Source organism: Sceloporus occidentalis, unplaced genomic scaffold (genome assembly GCF_023333645.1).
Source record: "Sceloporus occidentalis isolate IW3139 unplaced genomic scaffold, rSceOcc1.0.p SCAF_1, whole genome shotgun sequence".
In the NCBI taxonomy this organism is placed as follows: domain Eukaryota; kingdom Metazoa; phylum Chordata; class Lepidosauria; order Squamata; family Phrynosomatidae; genus Sceloporus; species Sceloporus occidentalis.
In genome coordinates this window covers 166,505,020-166,528,945 of record NW_028316981.1, presented here as the reverse complement: position 1 = coordinate 166,528,945, position 23,926 = coordinate 166,505,020, and the positions used below count along the sequence as shown (strand labels likewise).

At 41.3% G+C, this 23,926-nt stretch overlaps 1 long non-coding RNA gene across 2 annotated transcripts in view; it reads left to right on the top strand.

Moving 5' to 3' along the window:
* The window catches only part of LOC149322660 (uncharacterized), a 169,279-nt gene that overhangs the window by 68,436 nt on the left and 76,917 nt on the right, over positions 1–23,926 (top strand). For both annotated transcript variants that reach the window (XR_016272019.1, XR_016272018.1), the window contains exon 2: positions 6,902–6,988. This is a non-coding gene — a long non-coding RNA (uncharacterized LOC149322660). The remainder of the gene's footprint in view (positions 1–6,901; positions 6,989–23,926) is intronic.

The window sequence follows — 23,926 nt, the reverse complement described above, 5'->3', positions numbered from 1 at the left end:
ATGTTGCTGTTGGTCAATCTGTGGTTATATGTTGTTGGAACTTGCATCTCTCTTGATTGCTGGACATATTGGCTGAGGCTGATGGGAGAGGGAGCAGGTTGTCATGCTGACCATAACCTCACTTGACCTAAATCTTACTCCACTATCTTGCTAGGGAGATATCAATGTAGCTTGTTTCTAAGAATGTCTTCTCACACTGACCCACCCTCCTATCCTGCTGTTGTTACTTGTAAGAAAGGCTTCTCCCTGGCATGCACTATACAGGTACATTTCCCAGCTTTTGGCTCATGTCATTTTTTTTTAAATGATGTGAGTTGGCCCCATTGCGTGACAAAAGCAGAAAGGGAAAGTTCTGTCCCAGAGGGTTATATCTCTTGATCTCCTTTCCACACTCACATCTGCAAAGCTTTGCTGAGTTTTGCTTTGAACTACGAAGAGAGATATAGGCTGGTCTGGTTGTTTTGTACCTTCAAGTCAACTCCTGTCACAGAGGTTTGCCCTTGCCTTCCTCTTGGGCTGAGAGAGTGTGGCTGTCCTAGGTCACCCACTGGTTTTTCGTGGCCCAGCCTTGATTTAGTTGTCTGTCAGTAGGCCTGTAACACTGTAAATCAGGACTGGTGACAGTCCAGGAGGAAAATCCACATGGATGTGAACAGGCAAGAGCTGTTAAAGAATAAAAAAATGCTTAACTAAAGGTGACCAAAGCACCCCACTGAAAGTAAGGTCGTTGATTTTGGCTGCCCTTCAGAATGGAACAGAGTGAGGTGAGACCGAATCATAGAATCATAGACTCATACAGTTGGAAGAGACCGCAAGGGCCATCCAGTCCTACCCCCTGCCATGCAGGAAATCCAAATCAAAGCATCCCTGACAGATGGCCTCTGTTGGAAAACCTGTAAAGAGGTTTTGGAGGACTGACCCCATTCCTTTCCACCAGCGGTTCAGACGGCTCCTTTGGAAGCCACCAACTCTGGTGGAGTCTTGAGGATTTCAGAAAGTACTTCTGGTAAGAAAGCGGAAGGGACGACTCCCTGCTCTCGAAAAGACTCTCCTGAAGTCTTCTCAGGGAAATTGTCTTGGCCTTGCTTGCAAGAGAGAACTTCTGGCTAGACTCCGCAGAAACCTCTGACCCAGCCAACACTTTTATAACCCAGCTTGGCTGTAGACAGAGGAAAGGATCGCCTTCTTTTCACAGCGCTCTTTATCAAGCAGAACTGGGATGTGTGTGTGTTTATCCTGCGATGTTAAATGCTTTTCCTCCTTGCTGTATTCTTCCTATTAAATGTGTGTACTTTCATGTGTTTATAGACATACACCTAGATCTCATATGCTTAAGCATATCCACAAGCCTACGTGTGATATATGTATGTTGTGTAATGGTTTACAGAATCTAGCCCTCTTCTCGCTCCTAACCCAGCTGGTCCACAACAAAGATCGCTGTGCACCATTTTAAATCGTTAGATCTAGGCCCTGACTGTTGCTGCTACTACCTATTCCTTCCTAGTAGATCATCAGATTAGTGTAACTGAGGAAAGATGGGGAGAGGGGAGAGGCAGGGCTCGAGGATGCCTGAAATGTTCTCCCTTCGTTCCTAAAACCCCATTAGTCTCTATGGAACAAGCCACCACGTCTGACATTTGTTGCGAAACAGCTTGTCCCTGTTCCGCCTGGATCCTTCAAAAGCTATTTATCCTCCCTTGGTTCTCTGGGCTTTTTGTCTGGATGAACCCCACATACTTCTAGCAAAGGGTGTGTGTGTGTGTGTGTGTGTGTGTGTGTATGTGAGAAACACCGGCTGACCTGGTGACACCTTGGCAACTCTGCCCGGCCAAGCTTGAAGTCCAGCTGTAGCAAATGGGACAAGTAGGAAAAAGTATCCCCTCTCCCATTGCAAAGCTGTTTCCACAACAGGGCTTCCTCTCTTTAGGTCCCTACTGGACATGGATGATGGTTAATGCTCCCTGATCCCAGTTGGTGACCAGCGGCAGAGGCAGTTAAAAACCTGCAGGAGAACACAGGACTCCTTGGCAAGCTTTCTCCACCTTTACTTTTTATGAAGTAAAGGAGGAGATCCCCTGTGAGCCCAGGGGAAGGAACCTTATCCCCCCACCATTTCAGGACTCCTACTGACCTTACTTGCAGGAAAGGGCACTTTTCACTCACACCCCTTTGCAGATCCCCTACTTTAATTCTTTAAAAATGATATTGGCATTTGCAGCTGATTCAGGAGACAACTTGCTCACCTAGAAATATACTTTTCTTGTATGCATTTAAAAAAATTAATTAGTTAATATTTTACGCCAAGGGGAAACAACGACCCATTTCAGGTTGAACATGGTAGGGAAGACTGCTCTTCCAGGCCCAGCCCTGCTGTCATCCCAAACTTTGTCCACCACCTTCCTCCTTGATCATTCCCTCCATCCTATCAGGATGACATCCCCGAAGTTCCCTGAATGGATGACAGTGTTCTATGGTTATATAATAGCATTTAAGGTTATATGCTGCCAATGCTGGAGGCTCTAAAATACCTTTGGACAGCAAATTATTGGTTGAGAGGATCATTTCACCTGCCTTCTTTTCTGTAGCACAGCTTGGTCTCCTTCATATTTTCTCAGAGGGAAGTTTCATACCCACTGCTTTTCAAGGCATCAATCCTAAACTTGAGGGGCAAGTCTCGCTGAACGTCTCACTGCACCTTAATGCTTGGGGATTGAAGAAATGCTTGGAAGAAATCAGTGCCCCCCCCCCCCAAACAATATTTAAGGTAGATGGGTGAAGGAGGGCTGTCCTTCATTATAGAGAAATGGCATTTTCCTGCCAGGAAGAATCCATACCCAAGTTTAACTGTGTGACATTTATGTCCCATTGAAAACCCACATGTCACTTTTTAAAATGCCCAGCAAGGCATGTCATTAAAAATAATAACAGTGCTATATGGGATTAAGACCTGCTTGCCATGTTTGGAATAAGGGCCCTTTTGCTTGCAAAAGCAGGAGAATGGGTAATGAAAATTGAGTAAATAACCCAGCTCCCTTTGAAAGCAACATCAATGGCCTTTTCAGTGGATGAGGTTAAAGTATGTGTTTAAGGCCCTTCCAGTGGAAATCATGGGATCGAAGCCTGGTTTGCTTTGGTTGGAATAAAACCTGAGGTCTGGGACATGAGCCCTCAAGGAACCATCCTCTTTGTTTGCCCTTTGCAATACCTCCAGCACTTAACACCTGGTGAGAGAATTGGTACATTCGCATAACAAATATTAAAGCCCTGAAAGTGATTTAATGGTTTAATGATCAAAGCTTTCCCAAGGAACCCTAGGTATCATAGTTGTGTGGGTGCTGTGAATTCCTTGTTAGAGGGTCATTAATTGCCACAAGGAGCATTCAGTTCAAAGGTCCCTTAAGCTTGAGGTATTTGTTATTAAGCAGGTTTGGAAGCGAGTTGAATCTGCAAGAGAAATAAGACCAGACGCAAAATCCACTGATGTTTGGGGCCTAGAAAACACCTCTGCTGTTGTGTATGCGTGTGTGTGTTTGTGTAATAATATCTCTCCTCTACTTTAAGAATATTTTAGGCTCACATTTATCTGGGACTAAGCCTCATTACATGCCATGGGAATTATTCCTGTGTTGACATGGAAGTAACATAGATTTAATGAGTGGAGCTAGTAGGAAATCACCCCCTCCCCTCTTTTACGGAAAAGCAGTGCTGGACAAAATACCAGAATCCAAGATCTTGACCAAAGGGTTTGGCTCTGAGTTTGTTTGTTTGTTTATTTATTTAATATGGCACCTTTCTCCCAAAGTGGGATTCCACAAGAAAAAAATATGAGAATACTGGCTAATCATAATTTGGCCAGCCAGATGTTGCACCTCTGTAGCTCCCAACAGCCTTAGCCAGCATAGCCAAGCATGTGGGATGATGGAATACTGTCCCACATGTCTATAGGGCCACAAGTTGCCCAGAGTTAGTTGTATGGCAACCCTAAAAGGACCTATCACAGTTTTTATGGGGTAGAATGAAGATGTATTCAGAGGAAGTTTGCCACTGCTACAGGTTTCCATGTCTGAACAGGATTCAAACCCAGCTCTCCTACTAGCGTCCCAGCCCAGCACTCCAACCACACCACCAGGCTGGCTCTCCCACCCATTCACTTCCGCCATGCTTTCTTCCATCCCTTTGCAGCTTCTTTCAAGGCCTGCACAAAGGGGCTGGGCCAGGGACTCCGGGTCAACTTCTGTGGAGGGTCAGGGCAAGGGCAAGTGACTTCCAATGGGGATTTAGGACCAGTCCCTTGACAGCGGAGGGTCAGTGGGGGAAACCGAGGGAAGGTGTGTGTGTGGGGGGGGAAGTTGGCTCTTCCAGCTTCCCAGAAAAGGCTGCATGAATAGGCTGCGAGGAAAAGCAGGGGGCAGACTGGTCTGCGCTGTTTGCTCTGTGGTGTTACATTCACACGTGTGTCTCCTCCAACAAGCGCCAGTGCTCAGCTGCTGAGCTCTTGCACCCCTGAGCATATACCCTTTGCAGAGTCCAGGTAATGGAAGAAAGCGGCCTTTGGGCAAACCTGGATTTTAAGCACTGGATTAAGGAATGAAGGACAGAGCTCAGGGCAGCCTACAAAGTCCCTTCTTCCATCCTGGAGTCCCTTTCCTTTGCAGAATTTTTCCTGCTAGCCCAGACAGGTAGGCTAGGCTAAAAGAAGGACAGATTTGAGGGTTATTTATAACGGAGTATGGGGAAAGAAGGGAATTGCCTAAACTAGGTGTGGGCAATTCTCAAGTCTTTTTCTGTTTACACATTAGTAAACAGGCAGCTGTGATTTCCCACAGTTGAGAGAAGGAGTGGGCAATTCTGCTGTGTTCAAGGGCCAACTTCTTGTTCTAGGTTCCTCAGGAGGCTTGCAGGGACTGCCTAACAATAATAGTAGTAGTAATTGAAACCCACTGGGGTGACCTTGGGCAAGCCATATGCTCTCAGCCTCAGGAGAAGGCAATGGCAAACCTCCTCGGAACAAATCCTACCCCGACACCCCCCCCCCCCACGTCTTAGGGTCGCCATAAATTGGAGGGGACTTGAAGGTACATAACAAGAAAAACAAGCATAATCCGAAGTAGCCAGAAATTGGCTTTAGCAAAACTTTGGTATGGTTGCCAAATGATGGCGATAATGAAGATGATCGGGACGTCGTCAGAAGTCTTATGTCTGAAAAACTTTTGCAGGGATCGTCAAATAATGTGTTGTTCTTGTGTGCTTTCAAGTCATTTCCCACTTATGGTGAACCTTAAGGCGAGATTTTCTGGGAGCTGAGAATGTGTGACTTCCCAAGGTCACCCAGTGGCTAATATCAATAATGTGGAAGGGGACAGAGCTCCTGCTTTCTCTTTCTCCCTGTTTGGCAGATAAAAGTCTGAATAGAAACAGCCTTGGTTTGTAGTTTGCTCACCCCTGGTTTAGTATATGCCGATTTTGTGTTATTTTTTGAAATTACTTTTAAATCCCCTGGCTTCTTTGGTTTAGTGGATGGAGGAGACCAAATGGGGTTAAAGCCCCACCGCGCAGGGCTGGGAAGAGAGGTGCAGCTCAGTCCAGGGGTTTCAGCCTCGCTGCCTCTGGGCTCCATTCCAGGAGGAGGAGGCCTTTCCTTGGAAGAAGGTCCCAAAGTGAAAGCACGTGTGTGGCGTTGTTGCTGGAGGAGGCTGCTGGAGATCTATCTGTCAGGAGGCCAGCAGAATCCTCCAAGGCTCCAACAATTATTTGTTTTCGAAAGGTTGGGAAATACTAGGGAAAGGAAAGGAGGAAGCTGTAATTAATGAAAGAAAGAAAGAAAGAAAGAAAGAAAGAAAGAAAGAAAAGGGGTGAACTGTGTGTTTGTGTGCTTGTGTGTTCACAGAGACACTCGATCTTGATTTCACCATCAGAAGTGGATGAAGATAATTTCTGAGGTCATATACTCCCCCTTTCTCCCAGGTGGAACAAGACCAAACCAAACAAAACCCTCACCTTATATTTCACCATTGTTATATGTTTAAATGTACCAGGAGGGTCGGCTTCCTCATATTTCCTGGCCCAGATAATTCCGTTCGGTTATCTTCCTTTGGACTGTCTCCTTGTCTGTCCCTAAACCTGGATGGTTTTCACTGTGACCTGCCCCAACAATAAAAGGAATGTTGTTTTCCCCAATTAATTAATTAATTAATTCTTTCCCGCCTCCTCAAAGTTCAGGTGCGGCACAACACGTTAAAATACAAACAACTGAAAGAACACATAAAACCAACAGTGACAATAAAATATTATAAAAGCATTAAAATACACAGTAAATAACGGTGCATCCATGAAGTGATCTGAGATTGCCGGTAGAAGAGAGAGTCAATCCTAGATCCTCATTGAATGGCGAGCCTTCAGACAATTCAAGCTGCTTTAACCAGCCTTTTTAGGAGGGAACCTCTGACTATCTCAGGAATAGTGGTGAGGATCCTGGCTTTAAAACCCAGACATCAAGAAAAGGCAGCTCTTGCTGCAGCCAGGTATGTAGCTTCCTCAGAGTATTGAAAGGCCATGAAACTCCTGAGAAAGGGAAAGATACCTGAAGACTGGTTCTAGTTTTACTTTCCAAGTTAGGCTCCCTGTAGGCCTTACCTACAGAGTTAACAGCGGAAAAATCTGCTCCAAGACTTGCCTAGGCTTGCTCTGAAGGACAGATGGACAGATGTTAATAATTAACATCTTCAGAAAGAGTCCTATACTCAGATTATGGTGACTTTCTAGCAAGGATATCACCATACATTACTGTATTTAAAATGTATATCTAAGGGCTTGAGACATCCTGGATCTCTTAGGAAGTCCCCTTTTGTTTTGCTAATAGAATTTAAATTTCCTAAACTTTTAAAAATACTTTGTTTCCCAGTACCACAAGGACAGAAGGAGGACTGGGCTGCATGCACAGATACTCCATACTCAGACTGGCTCCAACATCTTGACGAAATGCAGGCCTGTGAGTCACTTCATCCACTGTTTCTCCTGTATTATTTTTAAACACCTTTGTCTGATGAAGAAGCCGGTGGAGCTTCGAAAGCTTGCATTACATATTTTATGCATTTTGGTTGATCCTATAAAGGTATCACTGTTTTGTGGATTTTGGATGTTATTGTTTATCTAAAATATAAGCATTGCTCAGAGAAGCATTAGTGTCCTTAGGACAGGAACTGAGGGGGTGGAAGGTTGTGGTTGTGGTGGTGTGCCTTGAAATAGTTTCCAGTTTAGGAAGACTCTGCAATGGGGTTTTCTTGGTCAGATTTCTTCAGAGGGGGTTTCCCCTTGTCTTGTGATTGGCTCAAGGTCAGCCACTGAGTTTCTGTGGCCTGATAGAGATTGGAAACCTGGTCTCCCTGACTCCCCCAGTGCACCTACAGTGTAGACATAATGCATCTTGACACCACTTTAAGAGCTGTAGCTCCAGTTTATAGAATCCTGGGATTTGTAGTTTTACCAAGTCTTTAGCCTTCTCTGCCAAAGAATGCTGGTGCCTCACAAAACTGCAAATCGCAGGATTCTGTAGGATGGAGCCATGGCAATTAAAGTGGTGTCAAACTGCATTATTTCTACTGTGTAGATGCACCCCATGTCCACACAGGTTCTTGGGGACAAAAATCTAGAGTCCCATTTGGTAGAATGACCAAGAGATATCTCAAAAGCAGCAGGACTGTTGATAACTTGCCTTTTGAAGTTTACCTTATCATTGGAAGAGCCTCCTCTCTGATAAAATCAAGAAACCCACAATTATGTTTAATACCCCCTCCTGCCACCACAGAAGCCATTTGCAGTGGGAGGACTTGGAATTCAGCAATGTGAGGAAGCCATGTGGTGTCTGAGCATGTGCAGCATACACATTTTTCACTGCTGGGCTAACCACAGTGCCCCCTCCATCTAGAGCCTTCCAGGCTTTCAAGGGAGGAAGCACAGCTTCCAAGCCCCAAACCCTGAGCCCTAGTTGTTGTGGTTGCTCCTTGCCTTACTTGGAAAAGGACTCTCCATGGTTTCAGTCAGTTGAGACTCCACTCCAGACACTGACTTCCAGAAGTAACTCCATACCCAGAGGCCTTTTTGAGAGAAGGGAGGGTGGAAAGTAAGAAAGATGTGGGCAGGGGGAGAAGCTGATAGAGTAATAGTTTCACCTGCGGGCTACGTTCCAGACTGATGAATTCCCGTCTAGAGAGGCCACATTTTCCTTCCTCAGAACCTCACCATGTGTGTGTGCAGAAGGGAGGGAGCAGAGAAGAAGGGGCTCATTGGATCGCTGTCGAGCTTGATGATTTATTGCATTTAGATTATTTTTGTGTGTGGTTTGTTCATCCTTTCAATCTCATGTCCTCTCAAGGGGTGCAATTTCCAGAGATAAGGGGAGAGATTCCTGTCTCCCAGCCAGCCTCAACTGATTTCTTGGCTCTGTCCAAGGTTAACTTGCACCTAGGTACAAGTGCTGTTTAAGAGCATTCCTTGTCATCGCTGGCCATGCATTCAAATAACCATACGGGTTCATTAAAAAGGCAGAAAAGAAACTTGGAAGAAAGGCAAACTAACCAAGCAACCAACCAACCAACCAACCAACCAGGCCTTTTCAGCCACTGGGAGAAGTCAAAATATTGTTAAAGGATTGTCAAAATAAACAGGATTACTCTTTGGAGAAGTGGACTCTCTCATGCTCTGGAGACTTGTGCCATTTTAAACTTGTGTTGTTGGACCATAACCTCCTGTGGACATCTGTCCTCTTCGTCAGATATCATGCATGGCAAAATTGATCCTTTGTTGTGCCTGCTGAAACAAGGCTACTTTGGGAAGGGGAATAGATGATGTTAGTTGTGGTGTTTTTAAAAAAATAAAAATGTATATAATAATGGCACATGCTTTCAAATGCGGGGTGGGATGGGGGTTGTGTTTCTTAAATGGGCTTCCCAGCTGCTCTTTCTCCTCTGAAGATTTGCTAGTGAGATGTGCAAAATAGGAGTTTGATTAGTAAGGCCTGTGGATTTGCGGCAGGACAAAGGGTGGGATGGAAGAATGCCTGGCTAGGATCAAGCATAGACACACCCCCACACCAAAAGACTGTGTATCTGTGTTGCAACTTCCCTGAGGGCAGCATGCTCCCCAAACCATGCCTTCCTTAGCTTAGGTACAATAGCATCCAAAATCCACCAAATAGTGATACCTTTATTGGGCCAACCCAAATGCATAAAATACAAGTTGCAAGCTTTCAAAGCCCCACTGGTTTCTTCTTCATCTAGCAAAGGTGTTAAAAATCAGACCTTAGCTTATGCTACAGCAGGACTCCCTTCCTCCTTTCTGTCTGCCCCCCCCCCCCCAATCTTTCTTTATCTGTGCTGGGCTTTCTCTCTGGTTAGAAAGCACAACGTCTGGTCAATTTGAACTGGTACTCTGGGGAGAATTCAAAGATATAGCCATGGTAGTCTGTAAAATCAATCTGCAAATGGATCTTGTAGCACCTTTGAGACTAACTGAAAGAAAGAAGGTGGTAGCATGAGCTTTCCTAGACTTGGGCCTACTTTCTCAGATGCAGATACCCCTCTTAGGTGAGAGATGCTTCAGCCATGCCACACACCCTTTCCCAAGTCTGTGGCTTTTGTCTATCTGAATTCATTAAGTGAGGGCACTCAGAGGTCAGTGGCCAGTGGAGTAGCTGTCCTCTCCCTCCCTCCTTCCAGCCCTTACCAGCTTTTTTAAAAAAATTACATTGCTCCCCTAAGCAATTCAGTTTCCACCAGTGGGAGAACTCAAACCCTTCTTTATAGATCACCCTGCAGCTCTGACTGGTATTGTGATCATCTTCACCACCACAGGCAGGGAAAGCAGGATTTTACAAGTCAAGATGATAGGGACAAAATGTGGCCACATGTTTAGAAAGAAGGATTGGATGAGGGAGAATAATAATTTAAGCAGAGGGCTTTCCTGGCAGGATCCAATTTAACAATTTGTTTTCTCTTCCACAACTTGACCCTAAAAAAAGTCTAGCAGAAACCAAGATGTAAGTTCTTCTGAGGATGTGTAGAGCACCTTGTTCTTAAAAGTGTACATTACTTACCTACACCCCACATTACTCACAGGAATATGTGCTATGAAAATGTAGGGTTCATCAAATCATTGTACCATTAGGCATAGCTTCTCTTTAATAATTCTAGGAATTTTGGAGGTGCCTTCTAATTATTTGTTATTGAAAACCTGTCTCTCAGAATCACACTGCCCTGAAGAAAATAAAATGGCTGCTCTTACATCTGCATCTATTCAATAGATATCCTTTCCCTTCTCTTCTGTTTAAGATTGCCTACTCCAGGCATCCAATGTGGCCTCCTCTAGCTTTAAGAATGGATTCAAACTCAGAATATCACTCACTTGAGTTTTCCTTTTGTGCCACAGGAGCCATTTCAAGATCAGGACACAGTAAGACCAGAGCAGGAAAATCTAGCATAACAATGTGCTTCTAAAGTATTTCTGTACAACATAATACACACATATACACACACACCATAAATGGATAATGGTTTTAATTTATTGACAATTGTGGGGATATGTTTTTGTTTAATACAGTGTAGCAATCATGCTGGGCATGGTGGATCAGATTGCCAAATAGCCCTGCTCTTGTGTCATTAAAAGATCAACATAGAGGAAAAGAGATATTATTCAGATATGGTGCTTTCCATGAGACCCAATGTGGCATAATGATTTGAGTGTTGGATTATGGCTTTGTAGATCAGAGTTCAATTCCTAGTTTGACCATGAAATCAACTGTGTGACCTTGAGCAAATCACACACTCTCAGCCACAGAGAAACTAGGCAATAGCAACCTCCTCTGAATAAATCATGCCAAGAAAACCCCATGATAGGTTCACTTTAGGGTCACCATAAGTCAGAAATAACTTGAAGACACACAACAACAAAGGTGTTTTCCACCCTATTCCAGGAATAGCTTCATCTACCAAATTCTGTTAAGACATAAGTGCAGACCCTTTCATCTCACCAGAACTAAGGAAGCCCTGTTTAAAACATTATGAACCAACTTTGCTTATACTGGGGTCATTTATAAAGTATTTAATATGTCACAAGGAAGAAGTTAAAAGCTAAGTGAGGGCAATATGTGATAAAAAGGGTACTGGACTGAAATGGGATGTGCTTACACATAATCTCTGTGTGTATGTGCCTTCAAATTGCCTGTCAACCTATGGGGACCCCATGAATTTCATAGGTTTTTCTTAGGCAAGGAATACTTAGAGGTGGTTTTGCTAGTTCCTCTGTAATGTAGCCTACAGCACCTGGTATGTTTTGGTGGTCTCCCATCCAAGTACTAACCAGGGTTCACCCTGTTTAGCTTTCAAGATCAGCTGAGATCTGGTGCTTTGGGGGAATTTCAGCCTTCATACATCATCTAGTGCTTCTTTATTTCTGTGGATTTATTTGATTACCACAAGCTGGATGTGGAAAGCAAAATATTGCATTTGTGAAAGTTGTGAGCCACTTTGTATGTGATGTTCCATTCAGATGTTTAAGTTATCACTTGAGGGTGTAACCATCATTGGTTACCTGTTGGTTTACTCTAATTTGTTCCCAGATCTCTTCCATCTTTTCCCTCCAGGGTCCAATATAATGTAAATGTCAGTAAACATAAGCTTACATGCCTCCAAGGTTACACTGATAATAAAACACCTTTTAAAAAGTCAAATTTCCAAGTCAATACTTCCAGGGAGGAGGGCAGCACAAATTTATTTTAAAACTCCTATTTTACATAGAAGGAACAGGGAATTATTTGAATGTAAATATTTAGGATGTCAAAACTAAATATTAAATTAGCTTATAATGGTATATTCTAGAACAACCCCTCAAATTAAAAAAAATCCATTCATTTCATTTTTTACTGCAAACAGCCAGCAAAAAATCAAAACAAAATCCAGAAATCAAGCCAGTGTGGTATAGTGGCTTGAATGTTGGACTAGGATTCTGGGAGACTAGGGTTCTAATTATCACTGAGCCATTAAAATTCACTGCATGGCCTTGGGCAAATCACACTCTCTCAGCCTCAGAGGTTGGCAAAAACAAACACACTGTGAACAAATCTTGTTGTGAGATTGAGAGTATTCCCATGATAGGTTCATCTTAAAATTGCTGTAAATCAGAAACCACTTGAAGGCACACAACAACAACAACAACACAAGTTTGGGAAGTATCCAGTGTAGCTGATGGATCAGGTCCAATACCTTAGTATGGTCTTGATTATATTCTCGTTGGATAACACATTAAATTTGGTAACCCAGTGATCATGCATGTGTATTTGCATATTGTGTATTCAGACAGATGAACAGACTCTTTAATTATACGTATTACAGTTGGAATTATATACACTGTCATTAAAGAGGCAAGTGCTATGATATATTGTACAACATCCTTTGAAGAGGACAGGTCTGTGCAAGTATCAAAGCAATAATTAGATCTGTAGTACTTTAAAGGTAGTAGCTTTGCTATGGCATAAACTTGACTTGATGCAACCAAGTCACCACCCTAGAATTTGAGCTGAACTGAGAGATCTTGATAAGATGAGAGAAAGAGTAATTTTTCAAAGTAAAAGACTCTATGTAATTTATCTATGTAATTAAACTTCTAAAATGGCTTTGTCCATTTTACATAAAGCCCTAACAAAGCAGTATGTTTGATAGAAATAGCTACCTGAGTTTTGGCCAGGAAGAAAAACTGAATGTTGGTGATGAAAATAATTGCACAGAGTAGGAATGGACAACTTGTGGCCTTCTAGAAATTGTTGGATTACCACTTTTATTAATTCTAGCCAGCGTAGTCCAGGGTGGGGATGACAGTAGTAGTAGTAGTGCATCAATGTCTGGAGAGCCACATATTGCAAAGGTGCTGGCAACTGGTTCATCACCGCCTTCACAAGGATTTCCATATAGATGTTATATTGCATATAGGTCTGAATCTGCAGCTTATCAGCAAATTATCTGTTGACAAGAATAAGTAGTAAGACTTAATATTCTTGTCAGATTTAGCTCTTCTCCATTGTTTTTCTGGGTATACCTACACTGTAGAAATAATGCAGTTTGACACCACTTTAAGTGCTGAAGCTTCATCCTATGGAATCCTGGGATTTGTAGCTTTACAAGGTATTTTAGCCTTCACTACCTTGGTGCCTCATGAAACTACAAATCCCAGGATTTTGTAGGACGGAGCTATTGCACTTAAAGTGGTATCAAGCTGCATTATTTCTATTGTGTAGATATATGCTCTGATAGTTTCTGGTCTCACTTTAAAGAGTTGACAGTGAACTTTATCAGTCTAGATTTGGTGTGTTAGAATTAAGTGGATGATGGGTGTTGTGCATCTTGAAGACAGTTTGGGAGACTCTGAGTTATGCTGTAAATTATAAACGAAGTTAGATATGCATCTGAGGAAGCAGACCAAGGCTATGGAAGCTTATGCTACAACTTCTTTCAAGGCACTATAAGATCTCTTTGCATGATTATACAAGAAGGGTTTGTTTGTTTTTTCAAAAACAGGTTATTAGGGATTTATTGCTACACTGACTGCTGAATTTGCAAATATGTTACAACTGTGCTTTTTTCTTATTTTCTTTTTATTTATTTCTTTTCTATGCTGATGTAATGAATTTGATATGTGGCTTTATCCTTGATGATCTATTAGCCACTTTGGGTGTCATTTTGCAGCACTGAATTCAATATATAAATATTATTAACAACAAAGCAGGCGAGTCTTTGCTTCAGAAAGTTTTCCTAGCATAGATACACAGTACTGAGAAATACTTAATCTGATGAATTTTTGTATTAAGCTCTTAAAGGCTTCCAGAGTTTTGTTAGGAAAACCAAAGTGACTCCCCATACATTTATTTTAAATTGAATAGTATGACTGAGGATGGTTCTATAATGACATATCCTCCAACATCTCACAGATGTCAATCAGGAAATGTGTGGTCAACATGACAGTGAGGTCAAGCTGGCAAATGTTATTAATGAGGGAGAATACACAAGCTAGGAAAACCTGCAGCATTTTGCTTTTGTCTTAATCTATTGGGAAGAGCAAGATGCCACCATCTCCTCTCCTTTCCTGCTGGGAAATGAGGTGCAAAATACCCAAAGAACTGAATTTTGGGAGCCACCAGTCTACAGTCACAGAGCAATGGAATTATCATACAGAATTTATATTTCAACATATTATCCTAAAATAATATTGCAACCAATTATAATCCAAGCAAGTAATGATGATGATAATGATGTTGATATAAACAATCAACATTTCATGGAAATTGCTAAAATTATTACGGGTAACTGGATAAGATAGGAATTTTTATTTTTTATTATTCTTATTGAATGGCAGACTGGAGAAAGGTTCTCTCATTTGTGCTGTGTTTTCATAGCTGGGCTGCTTTGTGCTTCTGTGAGTCTAAGGCAAAGGCAAAGGTGTAGTCTCTCTTATTAGAGTCTGAGGATATCCTGGATAATGGTCCAGGGTACAGTCAGCACCATCCTTTTAAAAGGAAGATATCAATAGTCTATCCAAAGGAAGTGAGGGCAGTTGCTATTGCATTATTGCTATAGTTTGTTATGGAAGCACACACACAGGTTCACAAAAAGGGTATCACTGTATGTGTGGTGTTTGTAGTGCTAAAATAAGAGACAGGCTAAACTCTTTCTCCAAATAGATTCAGCACCTTGGATAGCTCTTTTAAAACTTGGACTAAAACCTGGGGGAGATTCACTGCCCAGTTGTCATGGGAATCATTAGTGGCTAATGCTCCCTAGTAACATACCCAACATTTTTCCAGAGCTGCATTTCACAGGACAAGATCAAATGTCTGCTTGCTGCCATTGCTGAACTTCTTATGGAGGAGGAACTTTAGAGAAGCTTCTTAGAAAGCTGGGCTGGATAAAAAGGGAGAAAGATCTCAGGAACAAGGTGGTAAAAAGCAGAACCTTAGTTTTATTTTGTATATGAAAGAGAGAAGGGAAAGAAGAAAGGAGGTAAATTTTCTAAATACTTGTTTGCATATGATTTTTATGCATTTTTATTAAACAGTTTCTGAGATATCTCTAGAAAATGTGAACTCCTCTTTTCATTACATTTCAGAGATGGGTTAGGTTGATGAAAAATGAGCTCAGAAAGCCAGCATGATGTGGTGGTTTGAATATCAGATTATGATAGGAAAGTGATGGTGGTGGTTGTTGTGTACCTTCAAGCAGTTTTAGACTTATGGTGACCCTAAGTCAAACCTTTCATTGAGTTTTCTGGGTTTGAGCATGTGTGACTCTCCCAATGTCACCTAGTGGGTGCCATGGTTGAGTAGGAAATTGAACCCTGATTTCCAGAGTTGTAGTCTAACACTCAATGTGTTAGAGACATGCTGGCTTTCTTAGAACCTAGAGTGAATTCAAAGACATAGCCATGTTAATCTGGATCAGTATGCAAAGTGATCTTATAGCACCTTTGAGACTAACTGAGAAAAAGAAGATGGCAGCATAAGATGTCAGAGACTCAAGTCTAGGAAAGTTTATGCTACCAACCTCTTTCTCTGTCAGTCTGAAAAGTGCTAGGATATCCCTTTGCATACTGACTCAGAGTGAGTTATAATGATGGTAAAGACTGAGCTAGGAGCAATTTCCCATACAGTTTTGAATCTTACTAGGTGGGCTTGTGTGCTTCTGCTAATCATATGAACTCCATAAAAACCATGCCTGAGTGGGGATTTGGACCTGGCCTCCCAGTAATCTAGTCCAACACTCAAACCACTACACCATTCTGATTGTATAACTTAATTGTTTGTTGTTGTGTGGCTTCAAGTCATTTCCAACTTATGGCAACCCTAAGGTGAACCTTTCTTGGCAAGTTTCTTCAGAAGGGGTTTGCCATTGCCATTGCCATACTCTGAGGCTGAGAGAGTGCGACTTGCCCAAGGTCACATAGTGGGTTCTCATGGCTAAGTGGGGATTTGAACCCTGGTCTGCAGTGCTCAAACCATTACACCACTCTGTACTAGTGTTTATATTATAGAATAATAGCATCTATTGTTGTTAGTGTTAGAGTTATTTATGGATCTGTTATAGAGATTACTGAAGTAATAATGAGAATACTGATACTATCCCTTTCTGATGTGGTATGAGAGCCGCTGTGGTGTATTCATTGTTAAAGTATTGAACTTGGAGATTCCAGTTCAAGTCTCTAAAGTACTATAAAATTCAATGGGTGAGTTGGGACCATTGACTATTTCTCAGCTTGATCAGGTTCCCAGAGTTGGAAGAGAACCCTCTCTGCTGCTTTGAGTTCTTGGAAGGAAAGGAAGGCTGTAACTATAATTATAATTTTACCAATTGATTTATGTCTTGCCTTTTCTCCCCAACCTGTGATTCAAAGAGGCTTTCAAAAATTAAAGCAGCTACAGTAGAATTAAAAGCAGTTCTTAATAAAGCATAAAAAACTGAAATGTAATGACACTATCAATGAAATTAAAAAACAATGAAAAAATATATCAATTACATCAATTAAAAAGCAAAAAATGAAAAGAAATGAAATAAAGAGCCTTGCAGCAGAAATAATAAAAGTCATTTCTCCATAACAGTTCCCAAAGGCCAGTTAAAACATAAATATCTTCATCTGCTACCAGAAGGACACCATGGAGAAGGCTAGTTCAGTCTCTCTAAGGAAGGAATTTCCTAGGCCTGGAAGCAGCCACTGAGAAGGGCCTTTTCCCACTAGATATGGTGAGATTGATAGGAGGGCTTCCTCTGTCAATCTCAAAAACTGAGCAGGTTTCTGTGGGAGCATAGAGTCTTTCAAATAATCTGGATCTGTGCTCTATAGGAGTTTATAAATCAAAGCTTGCACTTAGAATTATGCCTGGAAAATGACCAATAGCCAGTAGAGCTTTTGTGACAAGGAAAGGTATGCTCTCTATAACCAGCCCAAGTCAACAGTCTGGCTGTAGGTTTTTGGACCTGCTGAAGTTTCCAAGCATTCTTCAAACAAAGTCCCATGTAGAGTGTGTTACAGAAATTTAAAGATAATTTTAACACAGGAATCTGCCACCACAACCAGATCAGGTGTTTCTATGAATGAATACAGCTGACGCACAAGCTTTAACTTTGCAAATGAATTCCTGGCCACTGCAAAACCTAAAATTTTAGGCTGAGACTTATGTCTAGGTTACACCTTAGATGAGAACCTGAGTCTTCAGATGGAGTGTAACTCCTTCCAGCACAGCCTGAATCCTTATTCCCTGATCACCTTTTGACTGACAAATAGGATTACCTGTGCCTTGTTTCGATTAAGTTTCACTCTCTGTACCCTCATTCAGTCGATTAGTGAAGACATTACCAAAACAGATTCCCTGGAGTGAGGTGGAAAGGAGAAAGAGAGTGGATTGTCATCAGCACAATGATGGCATTGGACCCTAAAACTCCAGACAAGCTCTCCCAGTGGTTTCATGCATATTTTAAAATAGTATGCGGACAAAGCCAAGCATAAAGGAACTCACAGACCAATGGCTAAGGTGTCAAACAGTAGTCCCCCAGCCCCACTGCATTTCCCCAGGAAGGAAGCAACTGTAAAACAGTATTTCCAATTCCCATCCCAGCAAGGCAGCTCAGGAGAATACCATGACTGATGTTAATGAAATATGCTGATGTCCAGCAGAACTGGCAAGAATACATTCCTCCTGCCCAGTTCTCAGCTTACGTCATCCACCAAGGTGACCAAAGCTGACTCTATACTATAACTAGGCCTGAAGCAAGCTTGAAATGATCTAAATAATCCATCTCATCTAAGGGCACCCCCACCCTTGAGTTAGGAGACCACTGCAGATTCCTGTGCCTTTCCAGAAACAGTGCTCTCATGTAACAAATAAATACATGTGTGAAATGTGTTGAGCACTCCAATGCTCCAGACAATTGACTGGCGTTATTATGTATAATATGCTGATATATATCTTCACACACATTCACACACACACACACACACACACACACACACACACTGGAAAAGGAGATAAAGTGGTAAACAAACTAGGCAAAAATGATGACATATATAAATTTAGAACTCAGACTCTGCACAATTCCAAAGCACTAAAACTGTGATTCTACTTTGTAATGGTCTTTTTTTTTGGCATTGGCTCAGAATTTGCATCTGGGTATCATCTCTCAACAGATGTGCAAATTTTCTACATAGAAGCAGTTTTGAGGCTGCTGCTTTACAAAAAAAATCTCTGTGTACCTCTTGAGATTTTAATATGCTGTAAGGCATAGTCAAAGAATCAGCAATCTGAAGGTCAGGATGGAAATTACTGAAATCACTTAGTCTGACCTCTGAGATAGAATAAGGCATTTAGTGACCTACAGTTATCACTTGCCTAACAAGGTTAATAGATAAAGTGGGGAAGGGCCACAGCTCAGTGGCAGTGCACAAACCGGGTGGACAACAGATCTGAGGATTAAACTGGGGCATCTCAAGGTGGTAGGTTTTGGTGCATCTCCTACATGAAACCTTGGAGAAGTGCTGTAAGTCAGTAGTCTTCCTCAGCTAGGTTAAAGACCCTGTTTTTACATGGATGAATGGCTTGCCTTGATTTTACTTTAAGTGAAGGGGGTAGTTCAGAAACATCCATATATACGCTCCCTGTCTATGTGAATCAAGTGACTAAATCATTTTGTCAGTATATCCTTATGCTTCTTTTCTGACCCGAATGTGCCCCAGACAATCTTTTACTTTTCACTAACAAACACTTTGAAAATAATGTCTAATATCATTTTAATTTTTAAGAGATTTTAAAGGTTAATTTCAAAGTATTTTATCTATGTATTTAAAATTTTATGTTTTTATCGTTTGTGCATGACCTCAGGAACCTTGGTGTCCTGGGAAGCTGTATGATGAATTGATTGATTGATTTTGTATCCTGCCTTTCTCCCAACACAGGATTCCAGGTGGCTATACATAAATGCCACAAACAAATAAGCAAACAAATGTAGTGTATGAACATGGAATCATAGAATCATAGGTTTGGGTGAGATTGCAAGGGCCATTCAGTCCAATCCCCTACCATGCAGCAAGACACAAAGAACTCTCAACAGATAGCCATCCAGCCTCTATTTAAAAATCTCCAAAAAAGGAGACTCCACGGAGATTATCACACACAGATGGGATAGGGATGTGATCACTCCCTGTCCTTATTTCATCATTAACCTATCCATGACTGCGATAGCACAAAAGCCTTTCAAACTGTACCACTGATCCTGTCATTAACCCATCATTAAAGTGGCATTGCAATAACGCAAACTTCTGTTAATGAGAAATGCTGGGCAATGTTGCTTTAATAATAGGTTAATGATGGGATATGTGCAATGGCATCTGAAAGTGTTTTGCACAGTCATGGCCAATTGTGCTTTTCAGACAGGTTAATGACAGGAACTGTGTGATGTCGTCTGAAAGTCCTTCTTGTGATCATGTGGGAAGGAGGGACAAGGACAGGATAACCCCCGTGTGATAAAAAAAACCTCTCAGAGACAGCATATCCCACTGTCAAAAAGCTCTTATTGTCTGGAAATTCTTACTAATGTTTAGGTAGAATCTCTCTTTGAAATGTGTGCAGTAGCCAATTTTTGTTTTGATTTAATAGCATTTGTATCCTGTCATAGAACAGCTTGGATTTTATTGTTAGTAATAACTAGAGCAGACCCACTGAATCAATGGGATATATTTATATGTTGACTTATTGTTCAACAATTGATCCCATGGATCTACTCTACATGGGGCCAAACCAATAGGATTCAGGCAAAGGATTTCATTTTGTAGTTATCTTGCTGTACCTTTAGGGTATTTGTTCATTTGCTTGTGTCCTACTGAATTTAATGTAGTGTAAATGGGATTAACCCACATTATTTTAACACTCATTAAAACACCAAATAGGTTTGGAGTCAATAGCCAGGTTCTCTTGTAATAGTAAGCCAGATATACTTAGTTGAATTTTGGCTTTTTGTATGTGACACATCCCTACAAGAACACCACAATTGATTAGTGACCCATAAAGGATAGTTAAAACCCACAATTTATAGTTAGTATATGAATCCAAGTGTTTCCTTCACCCTGATCAAATTATTTCATCCACTATATCATCCAATCAGTTTTGTGGCCACTGACAAATTATATTATGGAGGCTTTTAAATAGCTGGATAGTAACTACAGGACCAATTGTTAATAACTGCACAATGGGGAAATTAGTAGCTCAAATTTTCCCATTTGCTGCCTCCACCATATCTTTTTCAGAAGGAGCACACTGTGTTATTGTGCTATCAGTTATGGCCAGATATTACACATGCAGAGATCTGTTTAGATGTATCTGACATTTGTACTGAATGCATGCTGGTTAAAACAGGTCTGGCAATGTGCACTCCTCCAGATGTTACTGAACTGCAACACTGAGAATACTGCACTGTTGGTAATACATACTAGAACTGATGGGAGTTACAGTCTAACAATAACCAACCCCTGAAGTAAAGGTTCTACAAACATGTGACTGAATCATCCAAAATTCATTATTCATACAGAATAAAGAATTTCACCCTGTCCTTGCTTTAATTTTATATTGAGGTGGCACAGAGTGAGGGTGGGTGGGAAGAGAGAGAGAGAGAGAGAGAGAGAGAAATCTATAAGTCCTGAAATGTTGCAGGGTTTATTTAGTTTTGACTACTGACTACAGTCCTGACTGATTTCTCTCATTGGTCAATGAGCCTTCATATGAGCTCGATATAGGTTATTGAGTTGACTAAAATCTTCCACAGACAGCAAGGCTTCTTCCATGTACAGAAGACACTGTCAAGTAGCAGGAAGGGGGTGGGGAGAAGATTTTGCTAGTTCTCCCTTCTCCTTGTGTCTGTAGGGTTCCTGGAAAGAATCATAAAAATCTACTCCCCATGCCTTTTCCTCATCAGTGAGTGAAACTGTACCAAGAGCAAATCTGGAGCTAATTTTTGTGGAGTTCATGCACAGTGGCTAAGTGAATAAACCATGGGCCCAGAAGCCCACAATTCATATATTTACCCTGCCATAAAGCCACTCAGTGATCTTAGACAACTGAACTGTCTTAGTTGCAGACACCCTTAATTTGTCTGAAACAGTAATACAGTGGGCCTTTGTTATATGCTGGGGTTAGGTTCCATAATTGTCCACTATTACCAGGGACAAAATGTGGAACAAATTCTAGACCAAACTGTGGGACAACTGCAGGACAAAACTCAGCCCAAAATGTAGAATATTTAAGAAAAATGGAGGAACTTCAATGTCCTACATTTTGGGCTGAGTTTTGTCCTGCAGTTGTCCTACAGTTTGGTCTCAAATTTGTCCTACATTTTGTCCCTGGTAATAGTGGACAATTATGGCAACCCACTTCCAGGGCTCCCTGTGGATACCAAAATCCGTGGCTTCTCATGTTCCACTAAATACAGTGGCAAAGTAAAATGATGTCCCAAATATATAATGGAAAATTAAGGTTTGCTTTTAGGAATATATACATATATGTATATATTAATATTTTCAAGCTGTGGATGGTTGAATACATGGATAAAGAAACTGTGGATAAGGAGGTCCAACTACTGACTTGATCCACAAGATTGCTGGAAGAACTACTGAGAAAAGTCATATTTAGAAACTATGCAAATATGAATTATTTTTCTTATCCCAAGAAATTATTAAAAATGCTGTATTTTAACAAATAATAAAAAATTAATAAAAAAAGAATTATTTTTCTTGCCATCACCTCATTTTATCATTTACATCCAGTTGGTGTAGTTGATGCAGTAGGGAAATGCTGATGGAACCACCTGCCACAATAAATCCTATATGCCAAAGGTAGGGCAACTATGGTACTTCAAATGTTATTAGACAGCAATCCCTATTGTCTCTCTGATGGAGGTTACGAGTCCAGCAGCTTCCTGAGTTCCACAACTTTCCCACTTTCTGCTTTATACTGTGATGTGAAATATGCTTACTCAGTAGTAAGCTCACCTCCAGCCCAGTAGGTCTTACTCCAAAATAATTGTACATAGAGAGGCAGAGTCTAAAAGGGGGCATATCCATTCTTTACAGCCCATGACAGAGATTCTAGTTTGACTCTTCTCTGCTGACACAGCAAGCAGTGGGGAATGAGCTTCCCCATTCACAGAAGGGAGCAGTTGAAGATGCCAGGGCTAAGCTGTGCCACAGTGTTGAAATTAGGTCTCATATGGCAATTCTTTCTGTGTGATGGAACCCCAGACAAATCTAATTGGACCTTAGTCCTTAGATTAAAAAGTTATATATGTGATTGCAATTTAGGAACAATAACAAAACTATCTTTTGATATGAAGTCGAAGGCTTTCATGGCCGGCATCCATAGATTTTTATGGGGTTTGGGGGCTGTGTGGCCATGTTCTAGAAGAGTTTCTACCTGACATTTCACCAGCATCTGTGGCTGGCATCTTCTGTTGATGGGTCAGTCTCTCTATGGATCATTTTGTAGATAGATATTCAACATGTATGCAAGCCACAGAATGGCATAGTGGTTTGAGTGTTGGACTATGACTCTGGAAACCAGGGTTCAAATTCCCACTAAGCCATGAAAACCCACTTGGTGACTTTGGGCAGCCTCAGAGAGAGGCAAAAGCAAACTCCTTCTGAATATATCTTGCCAAAACAAACAAACAAACAAACAAACAAACAAAACAAAACCCATGATAGGTTTGCCTTAGGGTCACCATTAGTCAGAAGCAATTTGAAGGTACACAACAAATAAATTTACCATATGATGACTGGAGATTTAAGTTGTTATTTGCATTGTGAAATGCCAGTCTAATTCCATATATGAAACGTCACCATTATTTTGCATTGCCTTAAAAGAATGTTTTCTGATAGTTGACATTTGATTATGAGTCATCAAGTGTTCAGAGTTTGGCTATGAGTCATATTTGGTTGCACTAGTCTTCTGTAAAGGTTAGTTTGTCAACATTTTCATCCCATTCTAGTGACACACCAAGAAGTGGAAACAAAGTAGACTGCATATAGATAGGTCTGGATCATGCTCATTAAATTAATTGGAATAAAGTAAACAACTACAGTGAGGGGTCGGTCAATGGAGAAGAGGAATATAATTTTTGTTCCAGATGCAAGAATCACCATGGACATCATTTGGATTCCCATGGTGGAGTATAAGTTGAAATGTGTTTTTCCACACAAAGCACACAGGACCCTTATTTATTTACTGCTACAGATTATTTTGACTGTTTTGATAGTTTTAATTGTATTTTATTATGGTATTGTGTTGGACGTGAGCAGATAATGGGATGCATTTTATAATGTATGATATATTTTATATTGTAATTTATTGCTGTTGTAAGCCGCCTCGATTCTGTGGGAGAGGCGGGATAAAAATAAATTATTATTATGATAATTATTATTATTTACTTGAGTTTTAATAACCTACATTTTAGCCAAAAAGGTTCGCAAAGCAGCATAAAAATAGTTGATTTGATAGTTCCCTGCTGACAGGCTTACAATAAGCCTCTACAGGGGTGTCACTAGCAGTGATCAGGAAATCCATACTGTGTGACTTCTCAGAGGAGTGGGGTGGTTGGTCCCCTCTGGCCTTCAACTCTTCCTGGTTGACCCCTCCATCAGCCAGGGTCCCTCTGCCATTCATCAGCTGAAGGCATTGGGGTGGCTACTATCAGGAAGCTTCATCTTGGTCTGGCAGGGATGCTGGCCAAATGGGACAAAGGTGGCAAAAACAGCCCATCCCCATGAGCAGCTACTAGTGGGAAGCAGCCGCCCTCCAGGTCTGGTGGTAAAGAAAGTCACCTCCCTTTTATGCTCAAGAAGCAGCCCCTGCAGA